Raw genomic sequence first — 25,006 nt, forward strand, 5'->3', positions numbered from 1 at the left:
AAACCTGCATGGTGAGCACGTGAACACTAGAACTTAAAGTATAATAATAATAATAATAATAATAATAATAATAAAGAAACAGCTTTCTAACCATCAGACCCATCAAAATGGAGACATACTACTTTGATAGGTAATAGGCTCCCCATCATTGGAAGTAATCAAGCACAAACAGCAAAACCACTTGTTGGGGCTGTCGAAAAGAGGGTGATAAGCTTTCCTGAAACTACCCCTTTCTGTATTTGAAAAGGAATGGCTCAAGTTCACAGACTTTTCCCTCTCATATGTGGTTAAATGCCCCACATATACGGGGTATTTGACTTGGCCTGATCCTCTGATCAAGCCAGAAGAACTAGTTTCTGGTTACACAACAGAAAGCTGAAGTATCCTGGCCTAAGATAGGCCAGGAAAGGGCTCTTCTTGTCTTCTCACTTTGCTACAAACACACGTACATACACACACTCACATCCCCACCCATGCCCCACACCCTCCCCTACACACTCGTGCATACTCCCACATAAATACACCACACACATACACACTCACCTCACTCCCACATAACACCCCCCACATCCTAGTTTACTCCATACCCACCATACCTGCGCTGCAACCACTCTCAACTCCACTATACACATATGCACACACACACACAATCATACAAACATGACACCCTCATTTTCACCCACAGTACAAATTTCAACACACCATCTCCCATCAAGGGCAGTGAGCAAGAGCCCAGGCTTTAGAGTTACACAGACAGACCTGTGTTCAACCCCCAGCTAAGCAGGCTGAGCCTGGGCAAATTACTTAACTTTTCAGAGCTTCTGTTCCCTTGTCTGTAATGTGGGGGATGTAGCAGCACCCACTTCATGGGGTTGTTTGAGGTTGCAGCAAAAAGTAACACAGCGAGCATCTAGTCCTGTACCAGCCCAGGCAAAACCCTCACTAGGCATTGCCCAGGTGTTCTTCCAGAGCCCCTCCTCTTCTGAATCTCATTTTAGCACAGTCTCTGGCCACAGGAAGTACACTTTCTGCCTCACACAGTCTAGCTGTGTTCACTTCCCTGGGGTGTGGATTTTAAGAAATCCAAGGCCACTTTAGATAAAGCAAAAAGCTTCTCTTAGTTCTCATGAATAATAGATCTTCAAGGCCTGCCTCTATCCATTCCCTTCTCCTTTCCAGGCACCAGGTGGGGGAAAGAAACAGAAAATAAAACCTTGGCCAGTATTGGCTGGAGAACATGAATGGACCACAATCTTCCTCTTCTTCTCTTCTTGCCCCCATGAAAACAACCCTCAAAACATTAAGTACTGTAGATGGAGAACTCTGCAATTTACAAAGCCCTTGGTCTCCCCAGTCACCCAGGCAGGTGGGTGTTACGACTCAAATCACTGGAGGCAAAAGAGTGCAGAGGCTGAGAGGTGCTGAGCTGTCAGGATTCAAGTCCTCACTCTGCCTCTCTCTAGTTGTGTGATGTTAAGATGGTTACTTAACCTCTCTATGCCTTTCTTTCATTAAGGATGATAACAGTACCTATCTTACAGGGACGTTAAAGGATTAAATGAGTTAGTACTTGTAAAGTGCTTAGAACAATGCCTGACACATGGTTAAATAAAGAGGATGAAGTTACCCTTGTCGTCATCTCCAGATATCAAGTCTGCCAAATAGAGCTATAATGGTAGTTATCACTTACTGCATGCCAGAGATTGCACTAAGTAATTTGTATACATTGGCTCAAAGAAGGTTTGCAAAGAGATAGAAATTAGAAGGCCAGAGCTGTAGTTCAGCACCATAGACAGCAGCACATACACATTACCCTTTTCCTCTCCCCAGTTTTAGTGAATGAATAAATATACAAAGGGATTTTTTCTGTGTGTGTGTAGGGGGTGGAGGGAGAGAATGAATCAGAAATTGATACACTTTCTACAAGCTGGGATCCACCAACCATGTACCATGTATGACTTGACTTACTCTTCTTGAGATTCATGCAGCTATCAAGATGGCATAGAATGATGTAAAACTTTTTTCACACCCTGAAATGCTGGTTTCTCCCTGTAAGCCCTAAAATCCTAGCTCAACTCTCATCTGTCCCATAATGCCTTTTTCAATCCACTCTTTCTTCTCTGAATTTTTAACATATTTGGGATTCAGAAGTTCATGGCTTAGCCTTCACTGGTTCAAGAAATCATCCTCCACAAGACTGAAAGTTCCATGGAGGTATGGGGAGTGGACATGAGTTCCTCCTTCTCCTGGTACTAACACCCTAGTTTGGTTTTGTTTTTAAAGGAACCATCTTTTCCCTCAGACCATGGTGTTCTGGTCTCAATTCTTAGCTCCAGGGGTTCTCACATGACTCTGGCCTCACCAGTCAGTATATCCCCCCTTGTTACTACATATAATTGACTCAAAGTTGGATTAATTCCCCAATCCAACCCAATTAGATTCAATGCTCAGACTTCTGTTGCAATCCTAGAAAGGAGATGCTCTTTTTTTCCTACTAAACTGAAACTGGATGAGGCAAACTTGGACTTGGTGGGTTCTACCAGGGGGAGAAATCTGCCTGAAAGGGAGGCCAACCCAGAAAAAAGCCAAATGATGAGAAGGTGAGAACTCAGTTCTAGCTTATTGTTGAGCCTCTGGATCCAGTCATGCCTCCACCATGAGGGGATCCTTCGATCACATTAGCAAATAAGTGTCCTTTGGTATTACTTGAACTAGTTTGAGTAAGGTTTGCAATCAACATAGTCATGATGAATGCAGAGACATACACACACACAGTCAATGCTCATTATTTGTGAATTCCATATTTGCAAATTTGCCTACTTGCTAAAATTTGGAACCCCCAAAATCAATACCTGTGGCCCTTACGTGGTCATTCACAGACGTACACAGAGTGACCAAAATGTTTGAGTCACCTCACATGCATGCTCCTAGCTGAAGGTAAACAAAGCAGGTCTCCACCTTGTTTCAGCTCCTATGCTGTAATCAAGTCTCTTTTTGGGGGGGTCTATTTAGTGCCACACTTTTTTTGTATTTTGTACTTTTGTTGGTAATTTTGCTGTTTAAAAATGGTCCCCAAGCATAGTGCTATTGAGTGTTTCTAGGAGCAGGAAGGCTGTGATGTGCCTTACAGAGAAAATAATGCATATGATACAATTTGTTCAGTGCTTTCGAACTGAACAAAGGCCTCATGCTATTGGCCACAAGTTCAGTGTTAATGGAATCAACAGTATATTAAATGAGGTGTCTTTACACAGAAATACACATAAAACAAGGTTACGTATTGATCAGTTGAAGATATTGGAAGCCTGTTAATGGAATCAATAGCGTATTAAATGAGGTGTCTTTAAACAGAAACACACATAAAACAAGGCTATTGATCAGTTGAAGATACTGGAACCAAAACTCGTAGGAACCCAACCCTGTATTTCTCCTAGGAGCAATGTGGTTCAGTACTAGTTCAGTGTTTGTGGCAACTTTGCAGAACATAATTATCATGAGTAATGGGAATTGATTCCCTCTCTCTCTCTTTATCTCTACATATACACACACACATACATATATATGTACACACAAAAAATGTATTATATGTAAAACAAATAACATAGTATAAAGTATTATATACATAATATTATACAATATACAAATGTATGCAGTACTAGATTAATCAAAAGGCATTTTTACATTTTCACTTTTCCTCTTACAATGAAGAATAGTAAGTGGGACCGATTTTAGTAATTTAGGCTGTTATCTATTTTATTTTTCTGAATATGGTGGAGTCAAGGAGCAGATAATAAGATAGTTGATGCAAATAGCCAATTTGGGAGGAAAAGTGCCAGGAACATACAACATACCATCCTTAGGGGTTGTTTTGGGGTCAACTTCTCCCACAAGAAACTAACAGTGCATTTCGACCCGGTTCCTCTGCCATCACTTTTGTGGGGGCAGAAGGAGGTAAAGTGGAAGAAGAGAAAACTGCCAAGAGTGAACACATTGGATTGGGGATTTACGAGGGACGGAAAACTCACAGGGATCATCTAGCACACGGCCTTTCTGGAGTCTGATCAGATAACGAACCAGGGCCGAGCAGTAAGTGGGTTTATAAGTGTACTGTCAATCTCCAGCATCCACAGAGCATGCTCAGAAGTGGAAGGTCTGCAGCGAGCTAAGGGTAAGTGAGGGGTAGTTGCAAGTGGTTCATCCCCAGCCAGGCTGCCAGTTTAGTTTCTACAATAAAATTGGTCACTGATGGGGGCTGCATTTGAGGGTTTAGGAGGGTTCCCATCTTTCAAAGCTGAGGACAAGTGAGGACTGAGTTCATTCGGCCCCGATTTCAAGCTCTTTCTTGAGGAAAGAAAGGAAAACTTGAAGGTCATTTCCTTCTTAAAGAAGCGCTGAAACTTTGCAGATTTATTTCTTAGTTTGGAGTCTGAGGAATCAAGAAAGGGAGTTGAAATGTCCCCAGCCGGCCTGTTTACTTTTTCATGTAGTTCTTGTTCATTGAGGAATCTGGGGATACCGAAGCCATAGAAATGGAATACCAAGCTCTTATCACATAGAACTGAAGCCAGCAGGAGGAGGCAGTGTGGTAAGGGTCGGAATTTATAGGTAAGAGGAGGCAGGGAAAGGTGATGTTCAACTCTGCCCTAAGCCACTTCACCCCATGTTTCTGGAGACACTTTTAGTGCCTCTCCTCAGTAATTACCTTTTCTAGAGAGCCTAGGGACCTGTTTGACATGAAGTGGTTAACTCCAGACATGTCACAAGGGCTAGTCCTGGCTCTGCCCCTTGCTAACCTGGAACTCGGCAAGTTCCTTAACCTCTGTGCCTCCCTTTCCTTGTCTGGAAAATGCTGGTTATAATCGTACCCTCTTCCCAGGGCTGGTGGAAGAAGGGGATGAAATGAGGCATGCAGAGCTCCTGGCATGGTGCTGGCTCATAGCAAATACTCAAAAACTGGTAACTCTTATTGTGGAATAACAATATGCTAGTGTGGAGTCCTCATTGCCAACCATAGCCCATAAGGTTTGAATCTATACCTATTTCCTCTTGTTTTCTCTGCCCTCAGTGCTTCATGTCAACCTCTCCTCTCTCAGGGACAGTAATCTCCACACTGAGGAGCCGCAATGTTCTTTTAAAATGCTTGTATAGTGAGGGTTCTTGTGGCCCCAGATCCCCATGATGAGAAGAGGCAGAAGAGGCCACCAGAAGGAAATGGTCAAGAATGGTCAAAAGATACTGACATATCCCAGGAAACTCTCATTAGCTCCCATTGGCAGAGCATAAAACAACCCTCAAATGTTTCACAAAACAAGAGCATTTGTTTTAAGCCTTATGATTTTGTTGCAAGTCCCATCCTTAGTTTGGGAGGTTTAGGGTCCATTATACAGATGCCAACATTGAGGATCTGTGAGCTAAGATAACACACCGAAGTCAGGCAGGTGGTGAACAGTCACATCCTAGTTCTGCCCTAGGATCACCTTGGAGGCAGGGTTGAAATGTCAATGCAAGGACCCCATCCAAACCTACTAAAGAAGAAACTCTAGGGCTGAGTCCTGGCATAGCTATGCTGCTAAAGTTCCCCAGGTGTTTATAATGCACAGCCAGGGCCAAGAGCCACCTGCCTGCAATCCCGCCCCTCCTTCAAGCCAGTGCACCTCAAACTTGAAAGCACATGAGAATCACCTGGAGGGCTCCTTAAGGCACAAATTCATACCTGCTCCCCAGACCCAGAGCTTCTGATTCAGGAGGTCTGGAACAGAGCCCGAGAATTTGCATTTCTAGTAAGTTCCAGGCAATACTGGTACTGCTGATCTGTGGATCGCATTCTGAGAACCGCCACTTTACGCAATGCTAGAAAATCAAACTCAGGAGACAAAATGTTCTGGTTCATGGTTTCCCTTCTTCTAGCAACGCTGTTCTGTCCTGAATCAGAGCCAGTAACTCAGGCGTGCTGCTCAACCTCTACCAGAAATGGGGGAAAGTCAGGGGAGGCTGAGGGCTTGTTGCCTTTCCGATTTCTTGTTTCTTTCCTTTTAAAAAATAATCCACCACTTAAGAGACTGCCCCTGAGCACTTACTGCTTGCTCTTCCACCAGCGGCCCAAGCCCTTGCCTGCAATGCAGGTCTTCTTAAATATTGAATAAGCCTGCCACCAGCTGCCGCAGCTGGGGCTGAGGTAATGTTGATATTGACAAAGGCTTAATGTGATTAATCAGGTTAGAAAGATCAGGCTGCGGAGCTGGTTTCATAAAAGACCTTCATGTTCTTCTCTATCACCAAAATCCCCAGAGCCTCCACACTTTCCCTGCCCATCCTGCATCCCTTCTAAGGCTTGGGGATTTTCTCCCTCTTTGCTGGTGTTGCTGTTTAATGACCCATTAGGTTAGTTAGAGTCATCTGGAGAGAGGGTCAGGTTTTGAATAAGAGCAAAGATCATTAGGTTGATATCGTTCATGTTTATTTATCCAACAGATACTTACTGAGCACCTACTCCATGCCAGACACTAGGGGATAGTGTATTGGAGATACAGTGGTAAATAGAACAGTCAAATTATCCTGTTCTGGTGGTGCTGACATTCTAGTGGGGGGAAATAGGCAATTGACGAAATAAATAATTAAAGTAGATAGCAGGTACACAGTGCCAAGTGCCGGGGGGAAAATGGAGAAGGAGGAGGTAGAGTTCTGGGGAGGGAGGTGCAATTTTAAATAAGATGACATTTGAAGAAAGATCTGAAAGAGGTGGGTAGTGGACAGAAGGTGGAAATAATTAACAGGACCTTTTCCAGAACATCAAGCTCAGAGATTTCATCATCCTCATCAAAATAACAGTGACTAATGTTTGCTGAGCACCTACAAAGTGCCAAGCCTTGGTTCAAGCAAACACAATATATTCACTTGGTAAATTCCCAAAACAACCCAATAAGGTAGTTGTTATTGTTATCTTCATTTCCCAGATGAGGAAACTGAGATGCAGAGAGATTCAGTAACTCGTTCAAGACCACAGAGCAGCAGAGCTGGAACCTGAACCCAGCTAGATGAGCAATTATTTCTACCCCCTTCCTCTACTCTGAGCCCCCTGCTTCTCAGGAAGGGGCCTCACATCTGTGGTAGATTGCAGAACAAAATCTCCCTCTGGGTAGAGAGGGGTCCTATTGTCCTCCTCATTTCCAGGGAGTTGGTGCTATGAAGAGTGGAGGATAGAGGGTTCAGTCTGTAAATGCAGCCCTTTCTGGGCCAGTTTGAAATTTTCATCAAGCCTCCCCAACTTTGCACCTTCGTGTGAACCCTGCACTGCAGGCAGGATGGCCTTTTCAAAATATGGATCACATCAGGTCACCCTTCTGCTTGTGAGACCCCATTGCTCTCAGAATCAAGACAAATTGCTTGATTTGTCTTGATTGCATGGCCCTGCAGGCACTACCCACCTCATCTCACACCCGCCTCATCTCACCCTCACATCTCACACTCTAACCATGCTGGCCTTCTTTCAGATCCTGCACTGCTACCTCAGGGCTTTTGCACATATTGCTCCCACTGCCAAGAACACTGTTCTTTTCTCCTCTCCTTACTCAATTAACTCCTATTCATCCTTCAGATCTCAAGTCAAACATCACTTCCTCTGGGAAGCCCTCCAAGATTAGGTCAAATTTCTTTGTGAATTGTGCCCCTCTCTTTAGAATCTTTGCCTTCATTTATCATTATACAGCTATTTTAATCATTTTCTGACTGCTCACGGGAAGATACCACATCTAAATTGTTTCCTACTACATCCCAACACTGAGCACAGTGCCCATCACATACTATAAATGACCAACTAGAAGAGGAGGATTCCCCCCAACCAAATATTCCTCAGAAAACAAAAAATCAGTTCCTTCTTCTTTTTGTTTATTTTATTTTTTTATTTTTGAGATAGAGCCTCCCTCTGTCACTCAGGCTGGAGTGCAGTGGTGTGATCTCAACTCACTACAACCTCCACCTCCCGGGTTTAAGCGATGCCTCAGCCTCCTGAGTAGCTGGGATTACAGGTACCTGCCACTACGCCTGGCTAATTGTTGCATTTTTAGTAGAGACAGAGTTTCACCATGTTGGCCAAGCTGGTCTCGAACTCCTGGTCTCAAGTGATCTGCCCACCTCAGCCTCCCAAAGTGCTGGGATTACAGGTGTGAGCCACTGTACTAGGATGAAAATCACTTTCTGTCCAGGTTCTTCAAACGTTTTTCACACTGTTAAGCATTCTCTTTCCTCCCAATTTGCCTTCTTTTTAATAACAAAATAGTTTAAGCAAATTCTTTCTCATTTTTTTCAACCATCAAGCAACTCTAAGTGGTATCTCTTCCTTTCCTATTTGTCAGCAAAAGGTATTTGCAATAAGTGACTTTTACTGAAGTTATAAAACCTTCCTTATTTTCCTGGTTTAATTATTTCCTCAGTATGTACCGGTGGTGAAAGAACAGTTGTGTGGATGAATTGCTTATTTTATACAACCATGTGGTTCTAAGTATGTGAGTATAATACGATTAACGAATCAAATACTAATAGACATTTGACAAGTCCACTTACATCCCTAATGGGTTATTTATTCAAGTTGAGCAAAAAATTTTTTGGAGGGAGAGACAGATTCATCATTTTCTTGGGAAAATATGAACATTGTAGGTTATATTTGGGGCTGTGATTTACATGCTAGTAGATGGTCAATAAATATTTATCAAATGAATAGATGAATAATTGTATGTTGGTTGAGGGAGGTCCCCCCTAGCAATTCAGAGACTAGATATTCACTTCTGAATTATCCTCTTTTTAAAAAAATGAACATGCACTTTTAACCTCACACAACTGCCCCCTAACGTGCATTTGGGTCTCAACGAGCAAACTCTGTCTTAGGGATATTATTTCTTCAGTTGGGCTCCAGAAGGCAAAACAATAAAGAGTGATGGGACTCAGGCTTAAGTGAAATCAGGAAGGATGCCCTAGCTAACTGGCCCTTTCTGACAATGCACAGGGCACCTCTGCGGGTGCAGAGTCCTCTCACTGGAGAAACTCAAGCCCATTTCCCAGGCAGTGAAAAAGAGGATTCATCTTCCTCCCAGAATGACCCATGAATCATTCCTGAATCACTCCAGAAACTTTTTACACTGCAGATTCCTGGTGTGACCCTAAACCTTCTGAATCAGAATTTCTAGGGATAGGTCTTGAGCATCTGCATTGAAAAAAAAATACTCCAGGAGATTCATACACACACTAAAATGTCATAACCACTAAGGTTTGTGATTGGACAAAAATAGCACCCAGACATTTGAATATCTTAGATGAGTAAAATTTTCTTCCAAATTTAGGGCTGTCCACTTGCATTGTTGTTGTTTTTATTTACAAAAAAGGGGCACCAATCTTTTGTTAAAAAAATGCTACCATACATTGCCAATGTTTTGTTTTTTAAAAATATATTTTAACGTTAATAAGCAGAAAAGAGATAATGTCAGGACAAAGGTTTGTTTGGTTTTTTTCCTAGGAAAACTCGATCGGCAACATTTTGCCCACCTATAAATGCCTAGTTCTTCTCCTTTCACCAGGGTCAGTGGAAACTTTGTCACAGGCCAGATCTGAGTTTGGAAACCACCAGCGTAAGCAAAGAAACTTCAGGAGCCTTCCTGAATTAGGAAAATCCAAAGATGAAAGAAAGAGTTTGTATTGGCTGCCACGAAGTAATGATGACAATGAGAGTGTCCTAAGAGGTCCATTTGTAGGAACCCATTTGATCTTTACAAGAACCCTAAGAGATATCTGCTGTATTAACAGCATCCCCACTCTGCAGCTGGAAGAAACTTAAGTACAGGGGGCTGTGGTAATCAGTCAAGTCTGCACAGCTGGAAGGGGTCAAGTGGAGACTTGGGGCTAGGGAGCCTGGCTTTCCGTGCTGACATCCTAATTGTTGTGGTGTATCACCAGGCAGCCAGCTGTCACGAGGGCCACACGTGCTTGATGCACACATGCATCCCAGGCTTCAACCAACCAATGGATGGGGCTAAAGAACAGAGAGCCCAACGGTTTGCTGATGGCTCATACAGGGGTGTGGTTTCAACTTTCCACCCTCTGGGAAGCAAGCACTGTTGGGTGGTCTGTGGCTTGGAGCAGGTGCAGTGACCACTTGCATCCACCTGGAAGTGCTCACAGCCCCACCTGATGGGATCCACTGGGGAGGATCCTGAGACCACCAAATTCACTGTCTGGTTTTTTTCCAGCCTTTCTGTGACTGTGGCTGGCCCAGTGGATCCGCTATGCTTTGGAGCTTTACAGTTTGGCCACTGTCATCCCTGACGACTGAACCTGGTTTTTGTTCCTAACTAATCTTGTGATCTTGGGAAATTGGTTTGCCTCTATGGAGCACAGTTCCTTCATCTGTAATGGAGGAAGTAATTCCAACTCTCCTCTTCAAAGTTATTGTGAAGAAAAAAAAACTGAATCTAAAAGTAATGTTTTTAAAAAAATTCAAATCCTATACAATAACGAACAACTTACCATGTATCCAGCAGTATCTGAGTGCTTCATGTTGTATTAACTCATGGAATTCTCACAGCCACTCTATGAGGGAGGTACCATTATTATTCCCATCTTTCAGATGAGTAAACTGAGGCCAGAGAGGCCAAGGATCTGAGTAAACTGAGTAAACTGAGGCCAGGATCACAGGATGGCAAGTATCACAGATGGAATTCCAATCCAGGTGGTCTGGGAACAGCAGCTGTGCTTCTAAGGACTGCGCATACTGCCTCTCCCTGGCCAATGTGCCCAATCCTTTATTGGAATGATGTCCATGCATTGGATCCAAGCTGGAAGGAGCTAAAGACTAGAGAATAGATTTCTGTAGAGCTTTATTATTTACTTTTTAAAAAGCACTTTTAAGTTGCTTTATCTTCACAATTGCAAATAGTAAGTAGACAGTGTAAACTGGGGGAACTGAGGTCTCCTTATCTTCTATTGCCTGTGTCCTCGTCTGAAAATTGGTAGTAGTAATAATAATAATAATAATAATAATAATAATGTCTCCTTCCCAAGGCTTCATGAGGACTGAAGGAGGTCAGTCATGTAACCCAAAGGGCACGGCAGTCCACACAGAGTGCTCTGTGACTCCATGAAGAAGCACATGGACATCCATGGGCCTTAATTCATCCTCTCCCTGATAATTCATTCTCTCCCTCTCTATCTGGGAGAGAGGGAAAGGATGAATTATCAGGCACATCTGGAACTTGTACCCAAATGGACAGACTCTTAACTCAGTGCCCTTTCTAGCAATAGGGTGATGTAATGCTGGAAGCAGGTCAGGAGCCCCTCTGGGCATCAGAGACCACCCTGCTGTGGAGACCTGGGGCTGCCCTCACAGTTGGTGTCAACCAGAAATGACCACCCCATAGTGACCAGTTGGGACAAAGGCTCCCATCCAGACCTGCCGCCATGACAACCAGAGGAAGAATTTTCTGATCTGGAGTCTTCTCAATCTCAGGCTTTGGATAGCTTCTGGGGGCCTCTCTGGCCACTCAAGGACTCCCACTTCCAGCCGCTGTAGCATTTTACCCTCTGAGCATGTTCAGGACAAAATGAACCCTTCTGCTTTCACCAATCTATTCCCCGAGGCAACGTCGGTGTTTCGTGAGGAAACCCAGGCTCTGGGGAGAGAACAGAGGCCCTGAGGAGAGGACAGAGGCCCCAAGGAGAGGACAGAGGCCCCAAGGAGAGGACAGAGGCCCTGGGGAGTGACAGAGGTGGTGAAGAGCCAGCGTGGCTACCCCAGATGGGAGCAGGGTCTCTCCACACAGAGTGGGAAGTAGCCATTTAAGGGGGGGTGGGGGCAGCGTCTCAGCCTGAGCCAGGGACCACTCCCGAACACGCACATGTGCACTCACACATTGCCACACACACCAGTCACACACACATGCTCACACCATACCCTCTACGTTCACAGCACCACATACACACACTCACACACATACACACACAGTGCAGCAGGCAGACCCAGCCAAACTTGGAAGGGATAAAAATATCTATTTACCTAACCTCCAAGGAGACTGTTTCAAAAAAGTTTCATCACACAAAGCACATTAGCCATCATCTTACTTCACTCTCAAGCAGGTTTATAAAATGAATACTAGTGTTATCCCTCATCTTACAGAAGAAGAAACCGAGGCTCGAGAGACTGTCACTTTGGCAAAGGTCACACAGCCAGTGGGTAGCAGAGGCAGGATTCGAACCCACGTCCACCCAGCTCCAGAACTGGCTGCTCTCTCCTGCCTCCCTCTACACATGCGTGGTGTCTGATGTCATGAGGACACTCAGCATTTGTTAGGCAAAGAATCAAAGTGGAAGAGTAAAGCGTCCACCTGTGTTGCCCAAACGATCATTAAATCTCTATCAAAATGAGTCTTCCTGTCCTGAAAGAATCTCAGCTGGCCAGTGCAGGGAAAAACATTTTCAGAAGTACTCTGGGTTGCTGGAGGGAAACTCATATAAGAAAAACGGAGAACAAACTGGGGGGTTGTTGCCTTGGAGAAAAGCAACAATTAGAAGCAAAAGATTAGATGCCCACCTTGCAACGTGGATGGATCTTAAAAACATACTACTGAGTGGAAAAGAAGTGAGAGCTTATGAGATCTATGAAAATACGTGTTTTGAAGGGACATATACAAGCAAAAGAAATATGCATAAGCAGAGTAGAAGAGGTTGTCTATGAATGGAGGGGAATGGGGTATGAGGAAAAGAGAATAAATAATGAAAAACGGAGGAAGAGATGGGCAAGGATCAATGATGGTTGTGTACCAGGAAGGGAAAAATAACTCAACTCTCATCACCTCACACCCTAACAAAGATTCTTCTAATCTACGAAGCACAAGAGTCTTCTGTGAATAACAGAGAGGCTACAAATGAGGCCAGTTCCCCTCTCATTATAATCAATAGCACAGTCCCCCTCCGGGTCACCAACACGAGTGTGCACCACTTATTTCTTCCTCGGGAACTTTCCTCGAAGCACTTATCCATTCTTCAGATAAGAAGACATGACCCCTCTGCAGAAGTTGGCCAATGCTGGCTACATAGGCCTGCCCGGTCAGATAAACCCTTCCAAGGAAAAGAAAAAGGAAGAAAGAAAATCTACAGAAACAGTGGCAGGTTCTATCTGAAAGGCAAGCCTGCTGCTTGCTCCATGTGAAGAGTCTCCTTCCCCGCCAAGGGCCCAGCTCCTGCTCCAAATGCTGGTTTCTCTTGCTTTCGTCCTTAGGTGCAAGCCCACTCTGACTGGTTCTTTTTTGAATGGGCCTAGCTAACTCCAGGAACAACAGGTAGGTCTCTAATGATCAGAGAGGAAGCTGCAGACACCAGAAGCTCATGTCTTCCATCACATCCAGCAGCCTTTCCCACAGCCCCTAGAGAAAGGCTTGGCCAGACACCCCAGCTTGCCACTTCACGGGGTGTCATCGCCTTCGCCAAGTTACAATATCCTGCTTCATACTGATAGATTAATCCAGCCACTACTCATGGGAGAGAGAAAAACCAAAAACAAAAAACCCAAGCTGCTGCTTTTTCTTCCAGGGAGAAGGGAACTCTGCATTTTAGCCAGCATGGAATGGGCATTTGCGGAGCTCCCTGAAAGGCCTTGGCTCTGCACACACTACTGGGGCCTTGCCTCATAAGCCATTGGCCCTTGGTTATAGCCAAGGCCCCTCTCCATGTCCCTAGGATCACAAGTGCTGCACCATTGCCAGGAATAGGTCCCATCCCACTGGAGTGGACCCTGATTCCTCTGGCCTTCTCCCCTTAAGTCTGATCCATCAGTAAAGCCTGTCTGCACTCGTGCAGAATTCACCCCAAATGTCGCCACCCTATCTGCCACCACCTGGTCCCTGCCCCATCACAACTCCCCTCACTGGTCCCCTGGCTTCCACCCCATCTCCCATGCTCCCTTCTCCACTCAGAGACCAAAGCAATCATTACCAACATTGTAAATTAGGTCACATCACTCTGGCATAAAACCCTCCCTGCAAAATAAAATCAGACCCAGACTCCTTGGCTACCCTGGGAGGTCCTGCCTAACTAGGGCCCTGTCTCCCTATGTCCCTGCCATGTGACCCTCACCCCACTCACACCAGCCATCTGTCTGTCCTTCGTGGACACCACAGTTGTCTCTGCTTTTGCACTTACTGCCCCCACCTCCCAGGTGTGGCTCATCCTCCCTTCACCCTCTATGCATGGCTGTTTACTCCTAGAAACTCAGCCTCTGCTGGCTGCCCTTTTTATAAATTAGTCTCGCCCCTCTGTCCCCCAACCCATCACTTGTCATTCTCCATCGAGTCTTCCTATCTCCTTCCTTCATGGCACTTCACGTGGTCTGGAGTTTTCTTGTTTATGCGTTTACTTGTTTATTGGTTTTGCCACCCACTGGGCTGTCGGCTCCAGGGGGCAGGGAACTCTGGCTCCCTCGCTGCTGAGTCTGCAGTGCCTAGAACAGTGTACAAGATTTGTCTGGAAAGGAGGAAATGGGGGAATGAGTCTACAGAGAGCAGGTGTTCTCAAAGTGTGGTCCCCAGGCCAGCAGCATCAACACTGCCTGGGAACTCATTTGGTGTGCAAATTCCTGGCCTCCATCCTAGTCCCACTGAATCAGAAACTCTGTGTTTTAACAACTCCTGCAAGGGGTTCTGACACAGGTTCAAGTTTGAGAAGCTCGGGCATTGAACCATCTGCAGTCTCTACCCGATATCCCCCAGGTGACCAATGAGCGAATAACTAGCTGGGTGGTCAGTCTTGTCAGGGACAGGGGTTAGGTAAGGTGAAGGGAGTAAGTCTCCTGCCCCTGAATGACCTCTGAGCTCTGAGGGACAGGCCTTTGTGTGTCTAGATAGTCCATTCCAGAGCCACGCAGAGAATGCCAAGCCTAGGAGGGCTTCAGAACCACTGTGTGCCACCACAGCAGGAAGGCAGGCAACTCACCCAGAAAGCTGAATCTTTGGCCTTCTGAAAATTCTACAAAACTCCAAGCATTTGGCTTGGAGGTAAGATGACCAACTCATCACACAATTTGCCCAGGCCTCTCTCCATTCTTTTTTGTTGTTGGTTTGTTTTGTTTTAGACACAGGGTCTCACTCTGTCACCCAGGCTGTAGTACAGTGGCACAACCACAGTCTCAACCTCCTGGGCTCAAGTGATCCTCCTATCTCAGCCTCCCAAGTAGCTAGGACTACAGGCGTGTGCCACTATGCCCAGCTAATCGTTTAACTTTGTTGTAGAGACAGAAGTCTCACATGTTGCCCAGGCTGGTCTCAAACTCCTGGCTTCAAGCGATCTTCCTGCCCTGGCTTCCCAGAGTGCAGGGATTACAAGTGCAGGGCATCGTGCCTGGTCTGCCTCTCAGTTTTAACACAAGGTCCTATATCCCAGAACCCCCTTCAGCTCCAGGCAAAGCTAAACGGTTGGTGACCCTACTTGGAGCCCTGATCACCTGGAGTCTCAGGAATTCACAAATGCATTCCCTTGACAAGTAATTTCTGTGTGTCTTAAAGATGAGACGAGGAAGGCAGAGGAGTTAGGAGAGGAGGAAGATGGAGACTGAGAGAGAAAAGAAAAGGAGGAGAGGCCAGGGGCAGAGGAGAGGGAAAGGGAGAGAGGGAAAGACGGAGAGAAAAGAGAGACTGCAAGGAGAAAGCAGGGAATTATTTAAAGGGTGGGAAAGGTAAGGAGACAGGGGCAGGGAGAAGGATAGAGAGCGGGAGAGATAAAGACAGAGACTTAGGAACTTAGCACCCCAGTGACAGAGGAAAAACATAGGCAGGCAGAGAGGGAAAGGGGAAAGGGGGCAGGGAGGAAGATGTGCAATGGAGCGGACCACACAGATGCTGTTTGGCAGCACCTTGCATGAAAAGCCTTCCAACAAACTTCGAGAAACCATTTCTCTTCTCCGCAGCCTCAGAACGCCACCCTACCATCAATGGCTGGCACCAAAACCTGCTTACATAATATGTTCTCTGCTGAAAGCTGCTTCCATTCACAAGTCACCACTCGTCATTGTGTAGGTGCATTAAAGAGGAAGACAAGGAAAAGAAAGAGAGGAAAAAGAAAAGGCAGCTGAATGAACTCACTCAGATTATATTGAGAGATGAGAAGATATTTCCCCCCTCGCTCTCTAAATAAATCCTTCACGAACCAAACATCATTATGATGCTGTCAGATGAGTTTCCTCTTGTTGATTAATTGCAGGGGGTGGTAAAAAACCCAGCTTCCTGAGGCATGTTATCTTGCTCACTGGATGGATTACTAAACCAGAGTCTGACAGGGCTCTGTTACAATGAGATTTAAGCATGTGTTATATCATTAAAACCAATGACAGCAAGACAATTACTTCGAGGAAACCACAGTGACATTGCATACAGCAGCCTGGGCCCTCAGCACTGCTGCCTCCCATCTTTTCCTGGCCCAAATGGGGAGCAGAGTTGGGCTAAGAAGAATCACTTTTCGCTGGGTGCAGTGGCTCACGGCTGGAATCCCAGCAATTTGGGAGGCCGAGGCAGGAGGATATCAAGGAGTTTGAGACCAGCCTGGGCAACACAGGGAGACCTCCATTTAACAAAAAAGTTAAACAATTAGCCCAGCATGGTCATGTCTGTCGTTCCAGCTACTTGGGAGACTGGGACAAGAGGATTGCTTGAGCCCAGGAGTTCAAGGCTGTAGTGAGCTATGATCATTATGCCACTGCACTCCAGCCTGGGTGACAGAGCAAGATCCTATCTCAAAAAAAAAAAAAAAAAAAAAAAAAAATCTTTGTTCCCTCTTAAAGCCACTGCCTGCAAATCCCAAAGACCTGGCCTGGTTGGACAGCTGATTACGAAGGCCTTGCCACAAACCTACCTGAGAAACTGAGTTCTGGGGTCCTGCCTAGCAAAAAGTGACTCCTTGGAATTGTCTGAGGTTAGCAGGGAATGGGAGCAACATGCTAGGTCGTGCTCCTGTGGGATTCAGTAGCAGAAAGGAAATGGTATGTGCAGGAGGCAATGGGCCTGGTCTTACCCTGCTCAGCCCCTTGGGGGATGACGGGGGCAGTTTGGCAAAATGTTAGAAGCTTACAACATACTTAGAACTGTTATAGTTAACACCTGTAAAAGTGTTTTGCATTTTTTTAAAAAATGCCTTCACTTACAGCAGTGGGAGCTCTCCACTCAGAGTTTCTGGTGCAGCAAGCCTGGATGGAACCCAAGAATTTGCCCTCCTAACAAGTTCCCGGGTGATGCTGATACTGCTTCAGGGTGGGGAGAACCACACGGAGAACCACTGAGTTAGATGGACCACCTGATTCAGGCTAATCAGGTGACTCTGGGCATCAAGAGCTTTTTACCCCCCAACAGAATGTAAATCCAGCAACATCCCCCTTTCTCTGTCCTTTGCCCCTCTTTTGCCTGCAAGTCTAGTAATGTAGCCCCCTCCCCTTGCTCCAAGAAACCAAGCCTGCTTCACTTTTAGGAAAGGCTCTTATAGTTTCTCATTAAAGTGTAAATGACTAATAAAGCTGGATGCATTAACTTACTCCAAAGCATCTGCTCTTTAACCAAGAGCAGAGCCTTAAGAAAAAGAAAAAAACTTGAATAATGGAAATTTCAGGTATCAGTGAACTGAATGTCTTTGGGTGACTCAGGGAGCCCTCTTTGTACCACACCCTTCCGCCAAAAGATCACATTATGTAGGTAGGCACTTACTTTATCTAAGCCCCAAAAGGGATCGTGTCTTTTTTTTTGAGACAGAGTCTTGCCCCAGACTGGAGTGCAGTGGTGTGATCTTGACTCACGGCAACCTCTATCTCCCAGGTTCAAGCGACTCTCCTGCCTCAGCCACCCAAATAGCTGGGGTTACAGGCACACACCACCACACCCAGCTAATTTTTATATTTTTAGTAGAGACCGGGTTTTACCATGTTGACCAGGCTGGTCTTGAACTGCTGACCTCAAGTAATCCACCCACCTTGGCCTCCCAAAGGGCTGGGATTACAGGCATGAACCACCCCACCTGGCCAGGATTGTGTCTTTATTGCCGTTTTATTCCCAGTGCCCATCATGGTGCCAGGCGTACTGTAGGTATTCAATAAATGTGCAATGCATGATAAATAGCAATGGGCACTCTGGCAGGAAGAGGGAGAGGCCTGTCCTTTCCCCGTAGCAAATCTGAGACAGGAGCCAAGTCCTTTCAAACCTTTCACCAATGACTCATGATAATCAACAAACACTGAGTACCTACTGTGTGCAGGCCTCTGGCTGGACCACAGGCCCCAAACTGACATGTTTGCTAGTAAATCAATTGAGCTTCATTCATTCATTCATTCGCTCAGTAAGTCATTGCTGAGCACCTGCTGTGTGCTGACCCGGACACCAAAAAATGAAGACAGCACAGCCTTGGCCCTTAAAGATCTCACCCTGTAGCACCTGAGGACTCCTACAAAGAAGCGCCGTAGCAGGAAAAGCACTTCCCAGGGAAGGGAAGGAAGGCTCCGGTTTCCGAGAGAAAATACATTGCTCGGAGCTTATAGCCTGGGATGATTCAGCAAAAACCTCCCAGGGACTTGAAGGAACAAAAGACTGAGTGGTCAACAGGACTTCTTCTGCTAAAACTCTTCTCTGGGGCCTACCCACCAGGCCCATGACTCCCCTGTTAGTTGTTTAGAGCCTCACAAGCCAAACAGAGAGGAGTCATTATGCCCATTTCACAGAAAAAGAAACTGAGTTCTGGGGACCTCCAGCAACTGGGGAACTGCAGTGGGGAACAAGAGGGGCTGGCAGCTCCTGTCTCCAAGCTTTGTCCTCCCTCTTGTGAGTCACAGCTACACAACTAGCCCAAAGAACTCACCTTCCTCTACCTCACCCTGCTCTTGTTTTGGTCAGGGGTGATTTTGCTGTTACCATCACCAACATCGCCCCCATTACGAACATTTGTTGGACACTTACTCCTTGCCAGGCTCAGTATAAAGTGATCATGAACTCTTAAATTCTCACAACTGCATTCTTATTCCCATTTTTTTTGTAGATGGGGAAATTGAGGTCCAGAAAGGTGAAGTGACACAACCAGAAAGTGCTAGGACCAGGATCTAAGCCTAGGAAATTTATTTCCAGAGCCCATCCTCTTAATCCCTATATCATGCTACCCCAATAAACCTAACTGAAGCAACTGAGGCTCAGAGAGGTTGAGGGCCTTGCCTGAAATCACACAGCAAGGAAATGTCAGAGTCAAAATTAGAAATAAGATCTGACTGTCCCCAGAGCCCACACTGTAGCCCATGGCTGGTTAAGGAGGCAGACAGGTGTGAGGCACAGAAAGGAGGGGGCTATTTCTGCAGTGCCTCCTTCACTCTCTCAGCACATCAAGGCTCTCCATCCTGGGTGGCAGCTGAATTATTTAAAATCATCAGCTTCAGCCCACCATGACTGGGTCCCAGAATTATTTTTATCCCAGATTATGGCCACAGCTCTTAACAGAAATAAACCACACTGTTTTCTTCTCGTTGCCTTCACATCAATTCCTGACTTATCTGCAATTACAATCAGCTCCCCACTGAATGAGGGTGAAGGGCAGAAGACAGGTCTATGTGTCATAGTGGTTTTTATTGGAAAGCCATAAACTCTGTAGGACCCATTCACAGAGAGGGAAAGAGTTAGAGCATCATATCACATCCTACAAAGAAAGCCCAAGAGCAGCCACCCCAACGGAATGCACATCTTCAGACAAAGCAGCCAGTGTCTGTACAGAGCAGTAAGAAGGAGAAAGGCAGAGTGAGCTGGGGGAACTGACTTTCCAGGCTACCTCTGTGGAATCACAGAATCTCTGGCTGCTGCCTCTCTCCTGCCAACCAGAAAGGAAATGTCCACATTTGTCTCCATGGCTAAGCTTCCTGATTACCAGCACGGGCTGGAGAGACACTGCTGAACATCCTGCCTCTGTGCCTCAGGCTGGATGGGGGGAGTGGGGACTGCTGGAGCCAGGAGTGAGGGGATGATGCCTTGGTCTTCATAATGGTGGGTTTATATGTTGCTGCCATAACTTACTGTGTGGTCTTAGGCAAATTGTTTTTCTTCTCTGGGCCCCCCGGAAAGGGTTAAACTAAATCAGAGGTTCTGAACTTGGGGGGCTGCTCACATGGGCATTACAGAGGATCCACCAACCCCCGATGTTGTGTGTTTGTGTGTATATGCATCTTTTCAGAGTAGAGGCTCTCCAAGGGGTCCTTGCTGCTACTCCTGAGAAGAGTCTCTATGGAGCCTTCAAGTGCTGCAAAATCTACATCTCTGTGCCTCTGAGGCCATAAATAAAGCAGACCCCTTTCCAGCTGAGCTCAGGATTCTAGAAATCTGGCAAAGTTCTCACAAGAGACTCCCCTATCCCCATTCACCCCAAACAGGGCTTCTCCCCGACACAGGATAAATTCTCAAGCACAGTGCTAACCCTTCCTAGAAATGTGGGCGTGTGCAGTCACTCACACTCACACACATACCTATGTCAGAGTCAGAGAACCCCAGAACTGGAAGGGGACTTAGGGCCACCCAGACAGACTGCCCCATTGCATAGATGGGGAAACCAAGGCCCAGAAAGGGGAGACAGCTGGGACTGGAACCCAGGTTTCCTGACCCAAGTCCAAAGCTCTTTCCAGAAGCTTCTGTTTCCCTCTCCCTGGTGCACCACAATGCACCACTTCAAATGTGACGGGGGAGGAGGGAGGGCGGCCTCTTGGATCTTGGCCAACTCTAAGGAACTGAGGCAGCGGAGAGATATTTGGGAAGTGTCCACATCTGGACACCCAAGTCTTAGCTATCCCAGCTGGGCTGGCATGTACTGAATGACTAAACCAGTTGTTAAAAGTATTAAAATATTAAAATAAAATAAAAATATGAAAATATTAAAATTAAATGGGGACGCTCCCCTGAGGCCTCCGTGGCTCTCTTGACAGCCCCTGAGATCCCCAAACCTCTCCATAATCCAGCAATTAAAAGATTAATACTCAGTACAGCAGGGCTCCCCTAAGATCCCCTATTCCAGGACCCTAGCCATTCTGATCAATTAGTGCCAAATTTCAATACTTTAAATATCACCCATAGCCAGATCTGTGGTTCTTTATTTGAACAAAATTTCCATACATTCATTATTCACACTCAAGGCTTCCCAGTGAGGAATCTAAGGCAACTTCCTCCTCAAGGTCACCCAGCAAGGGAAACTAGGAAGAGAAGTTAGGGATTTTCAGGACCAAATCTTTGGCACTAACCACTGGACAACCCTCCCCTTCTGCCTCATATGTCCTGCCTGAGCAGGCACATGCTCTGGGATTTCAGCATCTCTTCTTGGCTATGGGGCTAGAGAAAAAAGGAGTGAGTGAACCCTGCTTATATTTCAGGCTTGCCAATCTCTGACTGTTGTTTTATTCCTCCCACCTCCAAGAGCAAGAATCTAAAAGGAAATCCTTGGGGTGCAGAACACTGAGGTGGCCCCTGAGATAATAGCAAAGATGCTAAAAATAAGGGCATTCATTTCCAGAAAAGTAGATGTAATCAAAGCAGAAAGCAAGGTGAAATCCCCTTTTGATGGGTCACAGATTAGCATCAAAGGCATTTCAAAATTAAATGTGAGCTTTTGGATTCAGTTTCAAGGTACTTCCACTTCCCACTCACTAACAGGTTGGTGCAGCCTTTCCCCATCAGGATCTTGGAAAAAGAAACTAGTGCAGGGGGATGGTCTACCCTGGAACAAAACTGAAGCTGGAACCTGGAATCTTTCCCCAGAACTTGAACAAGCTTTGTTCCCCTCCTTCCTTCTGAGACAAACTCAAGGATAGAATCTCCCAAGCTAGTGCCAGGATGCTCCCCCATACAATCACTTACAGGTTACGCCACCTGTGAAAATAAAACATCATCTCCTCTGCAGGCAGTGGCTGCTCCCTTCTGGCCAGCCAGACCACTCATCCTAAGCAGAGTGTGGCCCTTTCCTGGCTCCCAGGTCTCCCATCTCAGGAAAGCGAGAAGAGCCAACCTCGCAAAAACCATCACAATTAAATTATTCAGCTCTTCCTGGAATTGGGTACAATCTAAGCTCTGTCCTGTGCAAATCTTACCCAGTGTGCCCAGGCAAGAGTTACCCTTCCAGCCTCAGGTGACCCCCTCCCCTCCAGGAATAAGCACTCACTTGCTAAGTCAGAATACCCGGAGTCCCTCCATGCCAGACTAGCCACTCCCACAAAGGGTTAACTCTTTCAGAGAACTGCCGGCTACTTTCACCAGCTTCTGCTGCAAAGGAGAGGGCAAACTGGGCAGAAGCCACAATCTTGATCGCATTGCCTACAATATGAGCACATTTTACCCCCTCCCTGGGCACTAAGCCAAAACCTCATTTGGCTTTGGGATGCCGCTTAGGTGATAAAACACTGCAGAATGTAGGCAAATAAGCATAGTCGTTCCTCGATACCCTTCTCCTCCCAACTACCCTTTACCCCACCAGTTCATGCACACACATCACAATTGGGATTCTAATACCCCTAGCCCATCTGCACAATCAAGGAGAATATCACTTACCGCGACGCGGGAGGATTGCAGGGGGAAAGGGTGAACCAAATTCTTGCCAACTCCTCCCTTCCCTATCGGGTAGGAAGACGCTAAGTCCCAATGACTTGGTTCAAAAGCTCAGCGGAGGTGCCTGAAAGAAAATTGTTCATTTGACTCTCCTACTCTTCCCAAAATAAAATCAAAGCACCAGTGCACACACACAGACACACAGACACATCAACTACCCCTAAATCATGCAGGACCAAGACAAAAAGAAATACCACTGCCAGAAGCGGAGAAAACTCGGACCAGCAAGTGAGTCAGTGGACAAGGGACAGTGGCTCCCTCAGACTGTCCTCCACATGGATGAAGGTTTTCGCTCTGTAAGCCTCTCTCTCTCTCTCTCTCTCTCTCTCTCTCTCTCTCTCTCTCTCTCTCTCTCTTTCCCTTCTGCCTTCCTTTCCAGTCCGCGTAGGCAACTCTGGGCTGCTGGCAGTAGACGAATCAATTGCTTTCCCAGAGCCGGTTTCTGCCGCGGCTGCCACCACTACTGCAAAGCCCTGTGTGAGCAAGGGAAGCGGGGCGGCAGCTTCCCAGCGCAGGGGGAACCGAGCGGGAACCAAGCCTGCCTCCCACCCCTGATTTATGTGTGCGGTGCCTGGAGAAAGAAAGGTGGGAGGCCGGGAGGGGAGGTTGGGCGCACCAGAGATCCCAGCTGGTCGAAACGGCAACCAGGGGATTGGCGGTCAGCACCACGGACAGCGCTAAGATGCGGTGGAGGAGGAGATGGGCGGGAAGCGAACCCCTAGGCAGAGAAGTTAAGTAATTGGATGGTTAGAGCAGAGAAGGGGAAGTCCAGAGGGATGGGGGACGGGACTTCTCGACATCACACAGTCTAGTCAGTGACAGCTTACCTACCACACACTTGTTCTAATACTGTCGCTCACTCTCAGAGCAAAGGAGCTATAACTTCGCAGCCCCTGTCTCCCACACGCCCCCAGTCCTGCGTTGCTCCTCTCTGCTCAGACAAGAGTTTAGCCCCAGTGTGCGGGGCTCCCTAAGTGGTTTTTCCCCTCAAAGTTTCGCCCAGCTGACCTGTCCTCACCCCCACTGCTGCAAATTTCTGACCTGTACCTGGAGTTTCTCAGAATTCAGAGCAGAAAAGCTGAGGCATAAGAAACGGAAATTTCTAAGGGGCAGGATGGCTTAGTTGAATAAGCACTTGACAGTTTTCTGGAAACCAGATACAGCCCCCTTACAACCCTAGAAAAGTCATTTAATGTTTCCAAGTCCCATCTGTAAAAATGATAATATAATGACCTCATTTTTCCTAAAGATAGGAAGCAAGAGGTTAAAATGCAACAATAAGAATACTCAAGCTGTGAACTGCCATGATCTCATGATCCATAACCTGTCCTACAACACAAATGTTTGGACAGAGCAATAAAGGAATTGACAGCCCACCTAAGATGGCATGGGCCAACCTCACCCTTCAGCATGTGGTTTGAGTGGAATGAAGGGAAATTTTAGGTCGAAATCACACCATTGAGCCTTGGCCAAAGACCCTTCCCTGAAAGATCCAGACTGGCTTTCTGAAATGAAATCGCTATATGGACAATGAAATAAAAGTATCGAAAGGGGAAATATGTAACGAGGAATGGATTTCCATGGCTCCCGGTGCTCCAGAGCTCAAGGGTCCTATTCCTGCTAACTTTGGGAAAGGGCTCATGTTGGAAAAAGGCCAGGAAATATCAAAGAGAACAAGATCTGCGTAGAACTTCTTTGTAAAGTGAAGGAGAACTCTCTCTATTGGAGACTCACATCTAAAGCTTCTCATCCAGATGGCCCAGGGTTAACTACTACATTTGTCACTTACTTCTCCCCATGAGACACAGGAGTTAAAATGAAAACATTTAGAGCTTCATTTAAAAAAACAATTTTTCAAGACAGTGTCTCTGCCAGGCACAATGGCTCACGCTTGTAATCCCAGCACTTTGGGAGGCCGAGGCGGGTGGATCCCCTAAGGTCAGGAGTTCGAGATCAGCCTGGCCAACGTGGTGAAACCCCATCTCTACTAAAAATACAAAAAACCAGCCGGACATGGTGGGGTGCACCTGTAATCCCAGCTACTTGGGAGGTGGAGGCAGGAGAATCACGTGAACCTAGGAGATGGAGGCTGCAGTGAGCCAAGGTTGCACCATTGCAATCCAGCCTGGGCAACGAGAGTGAAACTCCATCTCAAAAAAAAAAAAAAAAAAAAAAAAAAGATAATGTCTCACTTTGTCACCCAAGCTGTAGTGCAGTGGTGCAATCACAGCTCACTGAAACCTTGAACTCATGGGCTCAAGTGATCCTCCCATCCCAGCCTCTCCAGTAGCTAGGACTAAAGGTGCACATGAACATACCCTGCTAATTATTATTTTTTTATTTTTTGCAGAGACGGGTCTCACTATATTGCCCCGGCTGGTCTT

The 25,006-nt window shown here is 46.2% G+C and overlaps 1 protein-coding gene across 3 annotated transcripts in view; it reads right to left on the reverse strand.

The window, feature by feature from the left end:
* Nucleotides 1-23,308, reverse strand: part of RPH3A (rabphilin 3A) — a 118,283-nt gene extending 94,975 nt beyond the window's left edge. For 2 of the 3 annotated variants that reach the window (XM_017889534.1, XM_017889536.1), the window contains exons 1-2: nt 22,817-23,140; nt 22,566-22,686 (exon numbers count right to left, since the gene is read on the reverse strand). The gene's annotated coding sequence lies outside the window, so the exon portion shown is untranslated. Of the gene's footprint in view, nt 1-22,565; nt 22,687-22,816; nt 23,141-23,238 lie in introns of those variants that run through there. The other variant, XM_017889535.1, reaches the window with a different exon arrangement.
* Nucleotides 23,309-25,006: the final 1,698 nt, after the last annotated feature.

The sequence above is a fragment of the Rhinopithecus bieti genome, unplaced genomic scaffold (assembly GCF_001698545.2).
Source record: "Rhinopithecus bieti isolate Rb0 unplaced genomic scaffold, ASM169854v2 scaffold_19610, whole genome shotgun sequence".
NCBI classification, from domain to species: Eukaryota; Metazoa; Chordata; class Mammalia; order Primates; family Cercopithecidae; genus Rhinopithecus; species Rhinopithecus bieti.